Raw genomic sequence first — 15,798 nt, forward strand, 5'->3', positions numbered from 1 at the left:
TAAACAGGCACAAAAACAGACACTCAGATCAATGGAACAGAATAGAGAACCCAGAAATGGACCCACAAATGTATGGCCAACTAATCTTTGACAAAGCAGGAAAGAACCCAGAAATGGACCCACAAACAATCCTAAAATTTGTATGGAACCAGAAAAGACCCCGAATAGCCAAAGCAATCTTGAAAAAGAAAACCAAAGCAGGAGGCATCGCAATCCCAGACTTCAAGCTATATTACAAAGCTGTAATCATCAAGACAGTATGGTACTGGCACAAAAACAGACACAGAGATCAATGGAACAGAAGAGAGAACCCAGAAATGGACCCACAAACAGATGGCCAACTAATCTTTGACCAAGCAGGAAAGAATACCCAATGGAATAAAAACAGTTTCTTCAGCAAGCAGCGCTGGGAAAACTGGACGGCGACATGCAGAAGAATGAACCTGGACCACTTTCTTACACCAGACACAAAAGTAAACTCAACATGGATGAAAGACCTCAATGTACGACAGGACGCCATCAAACTCCTCGAGGAGAAAGCAGGCAAAAACCTCTTTGACCTCAGATGCAGCAACTTCTTACTCAATATGTCTCCGGAGGCAAGGGAAACAAAAGCAAAAATGAACTATTGGGACCTCATCAAGGTAAAAATCTTCTGCACAGCCAAGGAAACAATCAGCAAAAATAAAAGGCAACCGACAGAATGGGAGAAGATGTTTGCAAACGATATATCAGATAAAGGGTTAGTACCCAACACCTATAAAGAACTTATCAAACTCTTATCAAACCAAAAGACAAATAATCCAGTGAAGAAATGGGCAAAAGACATGACTAGACACTTCTCCAAAGAAGACATCCGGATGGTCAACCGACACATGAAAAAATGCTCAACGTCACTCGTCATCCGGGAAACACAAATCAAAACCACAATGAGATACCACCTCACACCTGTCAGAATGGCTCACATGAACAACTCAGGCAACAAGGGATGTTGGCGAGGATGCGGAGAAAGAGGAACTCTTTTGCATTGCTGGTGGGAATGCAAGCTGGTTCAGCCACTCTGGAAAACAGTATGGAGGTTCCTCAAAAAACTAAAAATAGAACTACCCTACCACCCAGCAATGGCGCTACGAGGCATTTATCCACGGGATACAGGTGTGCTGTTTCGAAGGGACACATGCACCCCCATGTTTATAGCAGCACTATCAACAATAGCCAAAGTATGGAAAGAGCCCAAATGTCCATCGGTGGATGAATGGATAAAGAAGATGTGATACAATGATCTACACAATGGAGTATTACTCAGCAATCAAAAAGAATGAAATCTTGCCATTTGCAACTACATGGATGGAACTGGAGGGTGTTGTGCTAAGTGAAATTATTCAGTCAGAGAAATATAAATATCACATGATTTCACTCATATGAGGAATTTTAGATACAAAGCAGATGAACATAAGGGAAGGGAAGCAAAAATAATATAAAAATAAGGAGAGGACAAAACATAAGAGACTTTTAAATACAGAAAACAAACTGAGGGGTGCTGGAGGGGTTGTGGGAGGGGTGATGGGCTAAATGGGGACAGGGCATTAAGGAAAACACTTGTTGGGATGAGCACTGAGTGTTATACTTTGGGGATGAATCTCTGGAAGCTACTCCTGAAATCATTATTGCACTACATGCTAACTCACTTGGATGCAAATTAAAAAATAAAGAAAAAAAGAATAAATACATAAATACATAAATAAATAAATAAATTTAAAAAAAGGAACAATTCTGTATCATGCCTGGGGCGGTGGCTGTTCCACTATATTTGCCAAAACTCGTAGAACTGTACTCTAAAACAGGTGAATCTCGCTGTATGTAAATTATACCTTCATCTCAAAAAAAACCCTAAAAATATGGATTAATGGTAGACTTTGGATGATGGGAGTCGTACAGTGATTGTGCACTGTACAATTCTTACAACTCTTTGGCACGTTTGACCATGCTCCTAACCAGCTATTTGGCAAAAAACATCAAAAAGATGTTAGGCGGTTGATGAAAATAAAGAAATGTACGCATGACCAAAACAACCTAACAAGCAATTAGTTAAATAAATAAAATCAGTCAGTCATCTCACCCTTCAAATCTCACATAATAATAAATAATAAATACAATCATTAAAGCATTATAGGTCACGGCCCACTACATTGATTTTGTAAGCCATTGATGGGCCATGACCTTCAGTTTGGAAGACACTGCTTTAGACCTGGTTAAGGTGCTTGAACTTGAACCTGAGAGAGGCTGGGGAGATTGAGGTCCCCAGACGTGGGTTGAGCTGGGCAGACTCCCCACTCTTGGACCAGGAGTAGTTGGGGGTCCTGAGGAATAGCTGGGGAACGTGTCTAGCTCAGAGAGAAATCACTGCCTGGTGTCCCCGGGGAAGCTAGACCAGGAAAAGGATTCCGTGTCTTGCATCACGGGGTCAGCTCGGGGTGACCGCCGAGGGCAGTCAGCATTCCAAAAGTGGTCACCTGTGTGGATAAAAACGGAAGCTCTCCTCAACCACCTGGACTGGATCCAAATTGGATTTTCTCACGACTGTGGACAGAAGAGGGCTCTCCCCTTATGACCAAGAGAATAGCTTTCTCACCGGCCTCGTCACCGGGCACACAGGGGCAGGCTTAGTTGAATTTATTAGTAAAACCCCATTTCCTGCATTCAAGACCATTGCAGTCAGGGGAAAAAATTTATCCCTTTTGTATTTGATATATATATTGGAGTTACATTCAATTTCAACTTTCGTAAAGGGGTTCATGAATATGAAAATAGTCTTGCTGCTTGAACGCGCAAGCTTGGAAACCTCTTAATCAGACTCATCTGAAGAGCTTTATCTACCGATGGTCTTGAAGCTTAAGATAATTCCCTGAGGTCTTTACCGAGCCCCATCTCCTGACCTCTGTGCCATTTGCCCCAAATGCTCAGTTCTGAAGGAGAACGAGGTCTTTATATTTCTTTGCCTTTGTGTAGAGCCTGTCTCTCTCTTGTCCCCCTGGTGAACTCGTATGCATCCTTCAGGACCCTGCTTAAGCCGCACCTCGTCGGTGGAGACTTACCTGGATTCTTTCTCCTTAGGACAGCAGCCGTGATTCCTTTTTCTGCATTTCCACCTGTCTGCATGCAGCTGTAAAGTCAGACTGGCTTTCTCTCTGGATGCAGGAAACGCCATGGGAATTTGTTGTTCCGGATCAAAGTAAGGGCTTGATGCCAAGCCCTCATGCTCCAGAGTATAATGAATGATTCTCAGTGGCTGCTGGAGCCTCTCCCCACTTCCAGGGTGACACAAAGGGTAGAGGTGTCATATGTAGTGCAAATGATTACGGAGAGTCCTCTGGGCTGTAATCTGCAAGAGGCACCACGAAGGGGCCATTGTCTGATTCTGCCTGCCCCTGGGTGTCCTCACTGCTCCTTCCCAGCTTGGGCCCCCCCTCCTCACCTCATGCAGTCCCAGTGGGGTCCTGTCACCTCTCTGTGAGCCGCAAGGCAGCACGGCGTTGTCACGCAACCCCAAAACGCTCCCACCCACTCCCCACCCCGAGTTTGGGGAACTCTCCCCCTCCCGAGGCGCCCTGCTTCTGCTCGTCTCCCCACCACACCCTTCCAATATTTCTATTCCATTCCTCCCTGGGAGGTTTCATTGGCAACACAGCGTGGCCTGGCTTGCCCGAGGAAGGGGGGGAAAGGAACACTGATGCCAGACAATTTCTTACTAACTCACACCCTGTTGTATGTGAATTAACACTGACCTCACCACATTACAGTGATACATTTCCCAGCCTGGACCTTCCCCTGAACTGTGAGTCTTTGGAAGTCAAGTACTATCTCATTGACTTTGGCCTCTAAAAGGCCAACGGTGGGCATTCTAATTGTGATGATGGCAAGCTTTGCAAACGTCTCTGAGGCTTAATGTCCTTGCCTATATAATAGGGGCAACAATAATATCAATCTCATACTAGTGTGGTTGGCATGAACCAAAGTAATGCGTGTTGGTCCCTTACAAGAGTGCCTGACACGTAGTTATTGCTCAATTAAAATTAGCTGCCATGATTACTTTTCATTCTCATTCTTGTTACTTGCAGTGGCTGTGTGGTTGCCTACCCAACAGTCATCCCCAGCTCCTTTCTGCCACTACGGAGAGTAAAAACTTGCCAGCTGGGCGGGGGCATGTGACCCAATCTTGGGCAACAGGGCTGGAATGGAAGTGTGCAAGAGGCTTCTGGGAAAGAGTTTCCTCTCTCATAAAGACAGGGAAACACGGACAGAGGTGATGTTTGGAGCTGTGGCAGCCATCTTGTGACTGTGAGGGCAGAGCTAAACAGAAAAGTTGACATGTTGAAGATGTCAGAGCAGAAAAATAGAAGAGTTAGGGGTCTTTAGCACATTATTGCTGCCCCAGCCCTGGAACCTCCTACCTTAGAACACTCTGGCAAGGTAGATATGAAAGGTCCTCATTATAAAGGCCACTTTTAGACGGGTATTCCGGTGTGAGCAGCTGAAGCTGTTCCGTGGCACACATAATTACAGAAACGTATGCTCAGTGACTGTTGAAAGGAAGTGATGGTGCCGGGATGGAAGTCCTGGACTTCGGAGGTCTGGGTAAGTGGGTTTTTGCTGAACATCTTCTACTGTCCAGCCCCCACTGCCCATCCTGGATCACATTAGCACAACAGCTGGCTGCCACTGAGGTCATAGCTGGGTAGTGCTTCTTGGCCCACTAGTATATGTGTTGGCCTTATGGGCAGTTCTGCAGTGTGTTCATAGGAAAGCCAGTAAACACACAGCAAATAAAAATACCAAAGGGAGGGAGAAAGGAATCGCTCGCAAGTGAATAATCCAAATTCCTCGGGCTTTGTGTTTGCTCAGTCTTGGCACACGGCCTTGTTCGTGTAACCTGGGGCATCTGGTCCCCTAATCTGAGTTGGAACATTGGGTCAGTCTGCTGTTGGCCAGCCGAGACACACTTAGCTACTGCATTTCTAACTCACTCGTGGTATGTTGTTCGTTCCCTTGCCTCAGAGACTCTGTCTCTCTGTTGCTGAGAAAAGGAGGGGCGGGGGTTATGCTTCTCTTGTTTCTGGTTAATTTTGTGGCTAGAGAAAATTTCGTGGGAAAGACAAAGGCACAACACAGTTTTACCACAACAACTACCGGTCCCATGGTGATGCAGGATGTTGTAGGAATCACCAGTGTGCACCTTGTACAAGTTCACATGCTACTTAACACAACACTTCTCAGTTTGGCGGTCAAAGCCAAGCCCAAAAGAGAGGGGTGGTAGGATAATACATCTTCAGGACATGGCTGGTCTCCTGTGACCAAGAAATATCACTTTTCTGCTCCCTTGAGCTCCTGGGTTCGCTCATGTCCTCACACTGCTGTGCGTAGGGGAGGAAAATCTTTTCCCTTCTTCGCTTCCAGATTCTTTGGCCGGGCCCAATAATTACATTGACATAAGACAGGAGAGAAACAAGTTTAATTTCATACGCGTGGGGGCTCGTAAAAATCTAAGACTCAAAGAAGTGGCCAGAGGAGGCAGCTTTTTGTAATTTTCAGGCGACGAAACAATACATTTGGGAAGAATTAATGACACAAAGCAGGGAGATGTTGCTGGGGCTCGGGGCAGAAAAGGAGGGAGATAACAAGGGTGGTTTCCACGGCCTTCTCGGCCCTGAGTTGCCACATCTCTGCCGATAAGGATACCTTCTGCCTTCTACATACAGGGAGGCCACTCTCCACACGGGGCAAGTTAGTCCTGCTTTCAGAGGGACACAGGAGAGTCCGAGTGTCCTTCTGAGACTGGCGGTTTCTTAAGTAGCTCGAATTCAAACCAATCGATATGCCCAAGTGTCATGTTTCGGGACGGGGCCTGCACCGAACCCCATCGCGGATATAGGACTATGTTTCGTCTGCACACGACCCGCACTTTCCAGGGTCAGCAATGAGGTTTCACTAAACACGAAGCCTGTCTTTTTCAGACTCTCCTTAAGGTTTCCTCCACCTCTGCAGCCACTCATTCTTTTTTCCCGCAGTTCTGTCCTGATTCTCTAATTACCTTCTAACCTCCTCTACGTGGAATCACACATCATACCCTCCTCTTTTTCCTCTAGCGCTCTCCTTCTTGTTCAGCTCATTAATTTTTTTTTAGATATTTTTTTAAAGCTTATTTATGTTGAGAGAGAGAGAGGGCAAGAGAGTGGGGGGAGGAACAGAAAGAGGGAGAGAGAGAGTCCCAAGCAGGCTCCACCCTGTGAGCCCAGAGCCCGACGTGGGGCTGGAACCCACAAACTGCGAGATCATGACCTGAGCTGAAACCAAGGAGTTTAACTTATAAATTAGTTAACCGTAAAAGGTTAACAACACAATTGCTAGTAAAATAGAACAATTATAACAATGCACTGTAACAAAAGTTATATGAATGGGTCTCTCTCTCTCTCTTAAAGTGTCTTATTATCCTGTCTTTGTGAGAATGGGAGATGGTAAAATGTGTCGGTGATGAGATGAAGTGAGGGGCGTGATTAGGCACTGTGACGTAGTGCGAGGTTACTATTGACCTTCTGATGATACTGGGAGGATTGCCTGCTTCTGGACTGTGTTTGACCGCGGGGAACCGAAACCGCGGATAAGGGGGCACCGCTCTCCAGCTCCAGGCTCATAACCATTCATCTGGCCCTATCCATCCTCCCACGCCTTCTGGGCCTTTCCCCCTAGCTATCTCTAAGATCTCTCTGACCCCAAAAGCCCAAGACCAAAGTCATTATCTTTCTGCAACCTCGCTTCTCGGTGTTCTCAGACTCGGTTGATGCCGTCACCATTCAATTAAGCAAGCTGGAAACAGTGTCTTCACCTTTGACTTCCCTCTCTCTGTCTCTGTCTCTGTCTCTGTCTCTCTTTCTCTCTCCCCTTGTCTCTCATGAAAGACAAACATGAGCCACCACGATCTGTCTACTCTACTTGGGTCTCCGTATTCACACCTGACCTGTTTCCCTTTCCCCATTGCCTCCGCCCTGGTCCAGGCCCTAACTCCCTCTCGCATGACCTAAAGTGACATCCTTTCCTGCTTTGTGTTGCTGGTGGCAGTCTCCGTATATCGCCTCCCCAGTACCGTTGTACCCCTTCCTCCCCCCAACTTCATCCAGCCTGTAATGGCCCCCACATCTAGAGAAGGAATCATGAGCATTCCCATTGCCCCTGAACAGATTCTCACCTTCCCCAGCTCGCTTGCAGCGAGGGGCGGCAACGTGATTCCACCCTGGCCAGTAAGACATTACGGGGCAAATCTGGAAAGAGACCCACGAAGAGAAAGACCTCCATGCCCCTCCCCCACTACCATCATTTTCCTTTGTGTTCTAGAAGCTTAAGCTCTGTAGGCTGGCAGAAACCCCTTAGATGCTACAACGCAGCCCCCAACGTCTCTCTCCTCCAACATTGCCCACTTCCCCACTGCCCACCTCACGCTGGAGCTTGGCGGGAGAATGCTTAGGCCCGGGGACATCCGTTGTGGAGGCTGGTCTGCAGAGATGGGGTGCAAGTCAAGCCTGCCCCCCAGCAGTCATGGTCTGTGCAGCCCTCTCTTGCTCTGAATCTGCACTGGTGCTGGGAAAAAGCTGAAGTCCCAGATCCTAGCAAAGGACCTGATGCCCAGCCAGCCTGCACCAAGACGACCTACCAGATTCCGGCTTTGTGCTCCCGGCTGCCCTAGTAAGCAATCCAACCTGGCCGAGACCCCAGGCTTCGAGGTGCCAGTTAACCACAGGGGAGGCCACGTGGAGGACAGCTGCTGAGAATCTCAGTCAACACAGACGACCACGGCCTCACATTCGTGATAGAGCTTGAACTCTATCCCCACCAGCCCCCACCCCCTTGTGTCCACGCGGAGCACAGACAAGCCGGGTCAGCTGGGGTGGAAAAGCAACTGAAAATCACTTCTTCTGGTCACACTCAACTCATTTTCTCTTTCTGGCGGAGGACTGCCCCTCTCCTGCGTCCACGCTTTGTTTGCATTGCCCTCGGCCTGGACTGTCTTTCCTCCCCACCCAACGTGTCCCTTCCTCCAAGCTTCATCTTGAAGGCCACCTCTTCTAGAAAACCTCCATTACGCCAAGCCCTAGAACCGTTGGGCATTTTGGCCCGCCAGCGTTCACCTCCCTTTCTGTTGCAACGGCTCACCAGTGTTATTGGGATGCATGATGGCTCCTTTTTGGTGGGAACCGTCCATCAACTTGTCCACTTACCTGTGTCCTGGGTGGAACATAACACCTGCCTAGGCCAGTCGGCCGCGCTCTCCCTCCAGGGCAAATCCTGAGATGGGTGACGGGAAAAACTCTAAGTGGGTGACGGCCTGACCCCGTCTCCTGCTGGCCAGGCCTCCCAGGCTGCTCTGATCCCTGGTCAGTGCAAGAGCTGATTCTCGAGACCAGGAGCTTACCAATTATTCCATTTGTCCCCTTAGGTTTCCCAGCTGCCTGCAGTTAGGGAAGACCATGTGACTAGTTCTGACTGATGACAATAGAGTAGAAATGACACATGTCACTTTCAGGCTGAGGCAGTAAAAAGCCCCGGGGCCAAACTCCAGTCTCCAGAGACCCCTGCGTGGTCACCGAGGAGGCTTCACGTTTAGGGCATGTGGCTACAAGATCGGGGAGCCTCTGTGCGTCTGAGTCCCCGGGCGAGTGCCGAGGAGAGCTGTCCTGTCGCTCACGGGGTATATGGCACGCCCTACAAACAACAAGTGGGGGATGTTCATTACAGCACCATAACCTTGACTCTCTCGAATAATAAACATATGCCCAATATCCTTCCAAGAAACTTTTGTATTTATACACATGTATTTTTGCTTAAGTTATCCAGAGTTATCCAGATCTGCAACTACTTTTCTGTTGTTCCCAAAGGAATTCAGAATTTTCAAATCAGAAAAAAATAAAATAAAAGTGCCCCAGGAAGCTATTGAACCAATGAAGAACCACAGAGAAGAGGAAATCCTCTGCTTTTTGCGCATTTTGTTATTTTTTAAGTTTTTGAAAAATGTATTCGTTTTTGGCACCTAAAATAGCTCAACTGGTAAATTCTAAGAGCATTTAGCAGTTTCTTCTTTAACTGTATTGCTAACATGTATCTATCTTTTTTTTTTTTTATCAGCTATTTTTTTAATCAACCTGACTCTAAGGACTAGCACTAACCTTTGCATCTTACCACACTGCTGGACACCTTCCAAGCCTCTTGATCACTCATTAGGACGAACATAAAAATTAAATGAAAATGAAAATTTTGGTGAGTCAGCTAGGTGCTTTCTTTTCAACCTTGGTTTCCAACACCATTTGCCAGTGAGGTTTTTTTGTGTTTTGTTTTTTTCTTTTGGTGACAAAAGGTACTTTTATTGTAACACAGGGACAGGACCCATGGGCAGAAAGAGCTGCGCTGGCTTTGTGGGGAGTAACTGATTATGTACTTTTTAGTTAGGGAGGGTCTGAGTGCATTTTATTTTATTTATTTATATTTTTGCAGGCGAATTTTAAAGTTTTTCTTAACATTTATTTATTTTTGAGAGAGAGAGAGAGAGAGAGAGAGAGAGCATGAGCAGGGGAGGGGCAGAGAGAGGGGGATACACAGAATCCGAAGCAGGCTCCGGGCTCTGAGCTGTCAGCACAGAGCCCGACGCGGGGCTCGAACTCATGCACCGTGAGATCATGACCTGAGCTGAAGTCGGACACTTAACCGACTGAGCCACCCAGGCACCCCAATTTTTGCAAGTGAATTTTGATTAAGAGATTTGAAAATACGATTACCTCTCTATTTTATGATGATAGTACTATACATATATTTCATATGATATCTCTATATATCATATATATTATATCATTTCATGTCATATCATATATGTCATATAAATCTCTATATATCATATTACATATATAATCTCATAACTGTTTGTCATAACTTCAGAAAAACCTTTATGAGGGGCGCCTGGGTGGCTCAGTCGGTTAAGCGTCCGACTTCAGCCCGGGTCACAATCTCGCGGTCCGCGAGTTCGAGCCCCGTGTCGGGCTCTGGGCTGATGGCTCAGAGCCTGGAGCCTGCTTCGGATTCTGTGTCTCCCTCTCTCTCTGCCCCTTCCCCGTTCATGCTCTGTCTCTCTCTGTCTCAAAAAATAAATAAACGTTAAAAAAAAAAAAAAACAACCTTTATGAGATGCCAAAGAGTAAAATACTTTTGAAACATCGGATCGACAACACTATTCACTGAGCTCACTTCATGATAGACACTTTAGGTAGGCTTTTAGTTTTTATGTCTCCACCCCCCCATCCCCAATCCTGATGTTTAATGTCATATTGTAGGCAAAAGGGAGATGCAAAGATCTACAACTGTTTTCCGGTTGTTCCCAAAGGAATTCATAATTTTCAAATCAGCAAAAAAAACATAAAAGTGCCCCAGGAAGCTGTGGAACCAATGAAGAACCACAGAGAAGAGGAAATCGTCTGCTTTTTGTCCGTTTTAGTATTTTTTAAGTTTTTAAAAAATGTATTTATTTTGAGAGAGAGCGCACGCGCGAGCGTGAGCAGGGTAGGGGCGGAGAGAGAGAGTCCCAGGCAGGTTCCACACTGCCAGCTCAGAGTCTGATGCGGGGCTCGAACTCACCAACCCGTGAGATCATGACCTGAGCTGAAATCAAGAGTCGGGGGCTTAAGGGACTGAGCCACCCAGGCGACCCTGCTTTTGCTGATTTCTTTTAAAAGAAATGTGTGTGACGCGAAAACAATTTGCAACCTGCTGCCAATGAGAGAGAGAGAGAGAGAGAGAATATTTTTGTTGGAGTAAGCTTTAAGAGTGTGGGACCTGGGATGGGTGAATAAATGCAAGTGTGTTTGAACTCAGCACTCCTCAAACTTACACAAGCTGTGGACCTTGCTGAAACACCAATTCTGCTCCAGTAGGTTGGGACAGCCCCTCAGACTCATCTTGGTCTGTCAAGTTCCCCTGTGGTGCCCATGCTGTTGGCTCACGGACCACCCTCGGAGAAGCCGGTTCGGGGATGCCCCTGTGCGAGGCAGATGGTCCCTACAGTCCGAGAGCCCTTAAAAGGCCCATTTGGAACCACCCTGGATCTGGGGTTTTGATGAGCTTGCCCCGAATTCACCCTTTGCTCTGCTTTCTTTGTGAGTCGGTGAGATCACTAAGACCTTGCACCTCATGTGGAAACCCCTTCTCCCGTAGCCTCACCATCTCTTTAGAAAGTACTGGAGAATGGGGCGCCTGGGTGGCTCCATCGGTTGGGCATCCGACTTCAGCTCAGGTCATGATGTCGCGGGTTCGTGAGTTCGAGCCCCGCCATCGGGCTCACTGCTGTCAGCCGGTCAGCACAGAGCCCATCTCACATCCTCTGTCCCCCTCTGTGCGCTCTCCCCAAAATAAATAAATATTAAAAGAAAACAAAAAGAAAGAAAAGAGTTAAGAAGGAGGAAACAGGCAGAGCAGAGTCCCAAAATAAGTGTAAAATAAGTGTAAGAAATTCTACATACTAAAACACGCGCACTTTATGCATATTTAGCTTTATCTATTTATTTATGGCCACTTTTCCAACAGGACTGAACGTTTGTTTGCTCAGGCTGAAGGGCGTTAAGAGAAGGCCATTCTAAGAAGAGATGAGCACTGCTGGTGGTTTGACATGGGGAAGGAAGTGGAAATAATGAAAAGCTCTGGCTTTTTTCTTTTAATTTTTTTAAAATGTTTTTTATTTATTTTTGAGACAGAGAGAGACAGAGCACGAGCAGGGGAGGGGCAGAGAGAGAGGGAGACACAGAATCGGAAGCGGGCTCCAGGCTCTGAGCTGTCGGCACAGAGTCTGACGTGGGGCTTGAACTCACAGACCGTGAGATCATGACCTGACCCGAAGTCGGACGCTTAACTGTCTGAGCCGCCCAGGCGCCCCTGGCTTTTCATTTCTAATAATTAACAAGCAACGTCAGTCTTGGGATATTTCACGGAAAAGCAAAAAAGCCCGAGATGTAGTCATTGTCCTCAGAGACGTCCTGTACTCATCAAGAAAAGTCATTGCTTACAGGAGCAGATAAGTCTATATTTTAGAACCACTAATACGGAAAATAGAAAAAGGTTTTAGCATGCCTGTGCTTGAAGGGATAATCTAGTTCTAGGGAAAATTCGCTCGCATGAAACAATTCTCAGAACGCTGTATATACATGGCTTTAACTATCTCCTAATTGTACATAGGATCAGTCTTATTAGACCCCCCTCCAAATCTTTATGATCACAGACTCCATTTATTTTGGAAACAGTGTTTCTTTTTTTATTTTTTTATGTTTATTTATTTTTGACAGAGAGAGAGCGAGCATGAGTGGAGGAGGGGCAGAGAGAGAGGGAGACACAGAATCGGAAGCAGGCTCCAGGATCTGAGCACAGAGCCTGACATGGGGCTTGAACTCACAAACTGCGAGATCATAACCTGAGCCGAGGTCGGACGCTCAACCGACTGAGCCACCCAGGCGCCCCGAAATACAGTATTTCTTATGATTGTAAAATAAAAAAATGCTTTTGGAAAGAAGTTGAAAACTATAAGGAAGCAACAAGAAAAAAAAATTTACCTATAATCCTCCCAGTCCGGGATAGTCACTGATAAAATTTTGGTATATATTCTTCTAGTTTTCTCTCTCTCTTACAATATTCTGCATTATGGCTTTCTTTTTTCTGACCTCAACTATGCTTTGAAAACATGACTTTTCAGTTATGTAATATTCTGCAGAATTTTTATTTATTCCAACCATTCCTCTCTTTATAAAGCTATTTGGACTCATTCAAATTGTTGCCATTCTTCCTGATAAAATTAAGGCTCTGATGCATTTTTTTGGTTTTGTCCATTAACCTTTGGGTGCATGTCTGATTATTCCCTCAGACGGATTCCCAGAAGTGGAATTACAAGGTCAACGAACATGATGTGTGGGTGCTGTCGAGGAGCGTGGCCAAATTGCCCTTTAGAAAGACTGAGCGGTCTACACTGCCTTGGGGAGCGGGGATATTTCTCAACCCTGTGTCTGAGTCTTCCTAGACTTTAAACAGGAATTGATTTTACAATTGACACTTGGGGCCTGCCACCATCCCTCCAAAATGAAGGATGAGTAGAGGGAGATCACTTTCCCATTCTGCCCCATTGGCTCGGACCCATCACCTCCACCGGGTCCAACCTAAAATGTGATGAATCCAAAAAACACGTGAGTATGTAGGTGTGAAAGAGGACCATCACAGGAAAGTGGAAAGGGTCCGACCAGGACTCCGCTGAAACCTCATCTTGCCCCTCACCCTTTCCACTGATGGCCGTGTACTTATAGAAAAACCAAAAATACGATTTTTGTCCTTATGTTCACACTTCCTATCAGAAATTGTCTTTATTTTTATTTTTTAAATATTTATTTATTTATTTATTTTGAGAGAGAGAGAGAGAGAGAGAATGAGCAGGGAAGAGACAGAGAGAGAAAGGGAGAGCGAGGGAATCCCAAGCAGGCTCCGCGTTATCAGCACAAAACCTGGCATGGGGCTCGAACTCACAAACTGTGAGATCATGACCTGAGCTGAAATCAAGACTCAGACGCTTAAATGACTGAGCCACCAGGCGCCCCTAGTAATTGTTTTTAAATTTTATTTATTTATTTATTTTTAAAAGATTTATTTACTTTTGACAGAGAGAGAGACAGAGACATAGACAGAGACAGAGAGAGAGAGAGAGAGAGAGAGAGAGAGAGCAAGCTGGGGAGGGGCAGAGAGAGAAGGAAACAAAGGATCTGAAGTGGGCTTTGTGCTGACAGCAGATAGCCTGATGCGGGGCTTGAACTCACGAACCTGGAGATCATGACCTGAGCCGAAGTCGGAGGCTAAACAGACTGAGCCACCCAGGTGCCCCTAGAAATTGTTTTTAATACAGAAGAGTGAAAGTGAACAAAATAACATTCATTCACTTTCCCACCACCCAACATTAACCTCTGTTAGCATTTAGGCATATTTGCCCCGATCAGAAAAGTAGACAACCACTATATGAATATACATTCATTCATTCAATGTATACATTTATATACATTTTGTTATTTTAATTTAACATTTGAACATGACAGGGGCGCCTGGGTGGCTCAGTTGGTTGAGTGTCCAGCTCTTGACCTCGGCTCAGGTCATGATCTCACAGTTCATGAGATCGAGCCCCACGTTGGGTTCTATGCCGATAATGTGGAGCCTGCTTAGGATTCTCTCTCTCTCCCTCTCTCTCTCTCTGCCCCTCCCCTGCAGACATGCTCTCGGTCTCTCTCAAAATAAAAAGAAAAAAATAAACAAAACAAAACTCATCCATATAGATACTTGTGAGTGAATTCATCCCTCTTAATGTCATAGGATTAGCCATCCTACATGAATATTTTGCTGTTTTGTTTCCTTGTTCATGGATAGTTAGGACGTTTGCATTGTTTCTTCTATCGGCAACACTGTTGGAGCAAACCTCTCAAGATCACAAGGGAGATTTTCTCCAGTTAAATTCCTGGAAGTAGAGTTTCCAGACCAGATTGCTCTCCAGAGCAACTCTGATATTTACAACTCCTCCAGATGTGCGTAGGGATGCTGGTCTCCCTTCCCTCTCCCTAGGCAACATTTTGTCATTCTTAGGGGGGAAAGTTGGTATCTTTTTGTTGTTTGTATTTCCAACTGGTAGTAAGATCAGCATCCTTCCATGCTTCCTTTTTAGCCATTTGAATCTCCTCTTCTGGAAGAGATGGTCTGTTTAAAAACATTTTTTTTTTAATTGGAGTATTGTTGACACACAATGTTTACGTTAGTTTTAGGTGTACAACCTTGTGGTTCAGCATCTCTGCACATTACGTTGTGTTCGTAAGCGTGGGCTCCATCTGTCCCTATGTGGTGTTATTAGAATATCATTGACCGTATTCCCTATGCTGTGCCTTTCATTCCCATGACTTATTCATTCTGTAACTGGCGGCCTGTATCCCCCACCCCCTTCCCTCCAGCAGCCATCGGTTTGTTCTCTCTATTTATAGGTCTGGTTCCGCTTTTTGTTTGCTTATTTACTGGTTTTGTTTTTTAGATTCCAGATATGGGTGAAATCGTATGGTATTTGTCTTAGTCAGATTTACATCACTTAGCATAAACAGCCTCTAGGTCTATCCATGTTGTTGTAAATGGCAAGATCTCATCTTTTTCTTATGGCTGCACTAATATTCATATTCATCTATACAAATACACCACATCTTCTTTATCCACTTGTCTATCGATGGACGCGTAGATTGCTTCCATATCTTGGCTATTGCAAATAATGCTGCAAGAAACATAGGGGTGCATGTATCTTTTTGAATCAGTGCTTTTGTTTCCTTTGGGTAAAAACCCAGTGGTGGAATTATTGGATCATATGGTATTTTCTGTTTTTAGTTTTTTGAGGAATCTCCATGCTGTTTTCCACAGTGGCTGCACCAATTTACGTTCCCACCAATGGCGCACGGAGGTTCCTTTTTCTCTACATCCTCACCAACACTTGTCGTCTCTTATCTTTTTAATTTTAGCCATTCTCACAGGTGTAAGATGATATCTGGTGGTTTTGGTTTGCATTTACCTGGTTGGTATCCAAAATACATGAAGAACTTATACAACTCAACACCAAAAAAAATAATAATAATAATAATAATTCAAAATCCAATTAAATATGGGCAAAGGACCTGAATAGACATTTTTCCAAAGAAGACAGACAGGCAGCCAACAGACACATGA

Source organism: Lynx rufus, unplaced genomic scaffold (genome assembly GCF_022079265.1).
Source record: "Lynx rufus isolate CCGP_SWC_20201006 ecotype Redwood Valley unplaced genomic scaffold, mLynRuf1.p SCAF_23, whole genome shotgun sequence".
Classification (NCBI taxonomy): Eukaryota; Metazoa; Chordata; class Mammalia; order Carnivora; family Felidae; genus Lynx; species Lynx rufus.